At 36.6% G+C, this 2,859-nt stretch overlaps 1 pseudogene; it reads right to left on the reverse strand.

Moving 5' to 3' along the window:
• Positions 1 to 1,198: 1,198 nt before the first annotated feature.
• LOC140516461 (kinetochore protein Nuf2 pseudogene) lies at positions 1,199 to 2,577 on the reverse strand (annotated as a pseudogene).
• Between the last annotated feature and the right edge of the window lie 282 nt (positions 2,578 to 2,859).

Below are 2,859 nucleotides of genomic sequence, written 5' to 3' on the forward strand. Positions count from 1 at the left end.
GATCAAAGAATTTTGCGGAGGGGATACATGTGAAGTAATGCAGTCTCTGGTTCCAGTGATATGGATATTTTAATCACTTAATTTACATTATTCCAAATTATTCTACAAAATGCTTATATCATCCCTTTGTTTCACCAACAATGCGTTAATGAGCTTATGATTCCACTGTCTCTGTCCATTGAATGTTGTCTTGTCATTCTTTGTCATCTTTGCTAATTTGCAGAGTATGAAAGAAATCTTCAGGACTGTTTTGATCTGTCTTTCACGTATTAGTGATTAAGAGCATTCGTTCTTCTGGTTGTGAATATTCTGAAATTCTTTTCAAAACTCTTCATATGTTTTGACCACTTTTTCATTGTGGAATGGCTATTAATCACATGTATTATACATATATGTATGTTGTTTCTGTATCTTGGATATCAAATCCTTAGTAGAGAAATTTAATTAAAAGATTGTTTCCCATTTAATCCCTTTTTTTCTCATCCAAAGTATATTCATTTTATTTGTGAAGAAGCTTTTCGGTGTGATGTAATGAAGATTTCATTTTTAAATAGATGTCTCTATGTTTTGTTCTGTTAAGTTATGTTCTCTTAGCTATAACTGGGGTGAGTATATAATCTGTCTCTTCTAATCATTTTAATATGATCATTAATATGAAGATCATGTTTCCATTTTGAAGGTATTCACTTTCCCAGCAGTTTATTCCTAGGTAAATTATGTTTTCGCAATTATCAGACACTGGTTCATGGAGTTCCATTTTTTTCTGATTGTCTCTTGTCTAATATGTTCCTTTGATGGATCTCTCTATTTAAAAAGAAAATAAACACCAGATGGTTTTGGTTATTGCTACCTTAACATATAGTGAAAGATCTCGAAGTTCTATTGTCCTTTTATCCCTGATTCTTTACATCACTTCATTTGATATTTGAGATCCTTTGGTTTCCTTAATTATTTTTGCTGTTTTTTTCCTGATTAAAATCACTTTGTTGGCAAGAGATTTCTTTAAAAGGAGTATTAAAGCATGTTATTTTAGCAAATCATTCCGTGTCAAAGAACGTTTTAATTTTCATCCAGAGAGCCCCAGTCTACCATCCTAACACTCAGATGGTATCACTGGATTAGTCCCTGTCTCAAAATTATGAACCTTCACCTGCTCATTTAAATTCTGAAGGAACAAAACGAGGTGATTTGACGCCGTCTAAATGATAAACTCTCTCTTTAGCTCGGCAGCTTTGTCGCTTATTCTAGCTTTGCCCTCCTCTGTGGCCTTTTCCATAGCTTCATGCTATTTCTCCACAGCACTTTTCAAGGTGAGGAAGATTTCCTGGAACTTTAACTTCCCACTTTCAGTGACATCTTGGAGCTGCTGTATTTCACGTCTCACTTTTTCGGCCTCACAATTAATTGCTATCACCTGTTCACAAATGGCTCCTCTCTTCTCCTGAAGTTTATTACGCTGAAGTACTAAGCGTTTACATTGTTTGACATCCTCACGTTTCTCACTTATCTTCAGGTGGGTTTTGGCAAGCTTCTCTTTCTCCACAATGACTGCTCTTTTCAACGAGGTTTCCTCGGTCTTCAGTTTTTCTTTAATTCTGTCTGAGCACTTTCAATCTGGTCCTCCAGGGACTGGTTCTCTTTCAAGATCCTCATTACTTTGTCTGAGCTCTCTGCAACTTCTTGCATTTTCTTTTGATATAACTGTAGCTCCATCTGGAATGAAGGCATAACCTCAGTCGCGTCTCGATAGGCTTCATATTTCTCAGTCACTTCGAGCTTTGAAGTTATGAGTTTCTGCACTATCTCTTTCATTTTCTCAATATCATTCTTTAATTTCTCTGGAGAGTCCACAATTTTTGTGTTCAAACTCTTTTGTTCTTTCAACATAACTAGTGACAACTTTAATTCATTCAGATGTTTAGTAGTCTTAGAAAGGTCTAACTTCTTCAGGGAAATTCCTTCCTGTATAGTTACTGTTTTTTGATGAAATCCGTTTAGTGTTTGCTGCAGCTCGTGGAAGTCTTCTAAGAGTTGCTTGCATTCAGCTTGCTCTTCAAGTGGGACAGAGTAAAGCTGCTCCAGTTTCATCAATGCCTCCTGTTGTGCTACTTGAAGCTGCTGCATCTTGTCCATGGAGGATTTATCTTCCCATAAAGTTTTCGTGTATATTTCTCTATGTGATTCTCTGAAGTGAATAAAGTTGATGATGGCACTTAAAAATCGACATGTACATTTTCCTTTTGGGTACAGAATATTAGCAAACTCGAAATCATTCACCCGGCAAATGCAAAGAAAAGGGTCCATGTAAATAAACAAGTTAAATAATGGTAAGAAGCCTTCCATTAACTGTGGGTACATGACTTCAGCGTTCACTGGCATCATGTGAAAAGCGTCCAGTAGAATCCCGTATACAATTTGTAGGATTCACATGAAAATCTTGCAAACGACTTCAGGCTTTGGATTTGGAAAAATATCATTCTTGGAAAGGGTTTTGCCATCAGCTCCTGTCAGAAGAGAATTCTGGACATGAATCACAATCTCAGCTGGAGTCAGTCTGGGAAAAGACAAGGTTGACATGCTGGGGCCCTCCTTCCAGTCTTTGCAGAAGAACTTGAGATTATCAGTTATTACCAATCAGGGACCCCGAAATACCAACACGCTGGGTCCTGCTCGAATGAATGCGAATCAAGACTTCTTCTCTGTAGCCATTAAGAACTTTATTGATGCAAAAGAAGAGGGCCTGAGTTTTAGCAAGAAGCTAAACAAAGGCCTATTTTTGTTATTTCTTAACAAGTTCTTTTAAGTATTACCTTGGCAACTTGATTGGTATAGCATAAAATTTTTAAATTATCTTTGGTA

This window comes from Notamacropus eugenii, chromosome X (genome assembly GCF_028372415.1).
Source record: "Notamacropus eugenii isolate mMacEug1 chromosome X, mMacEug1.pri_v2, whole genome shotgun sequence".
NCBI classification, from domain to species: Eukaryota; Metazoa; Chordata; class Mammalia; order Diprotodontia; family Macropodidae; genus Notamacropus; species Notamacropus eugenii.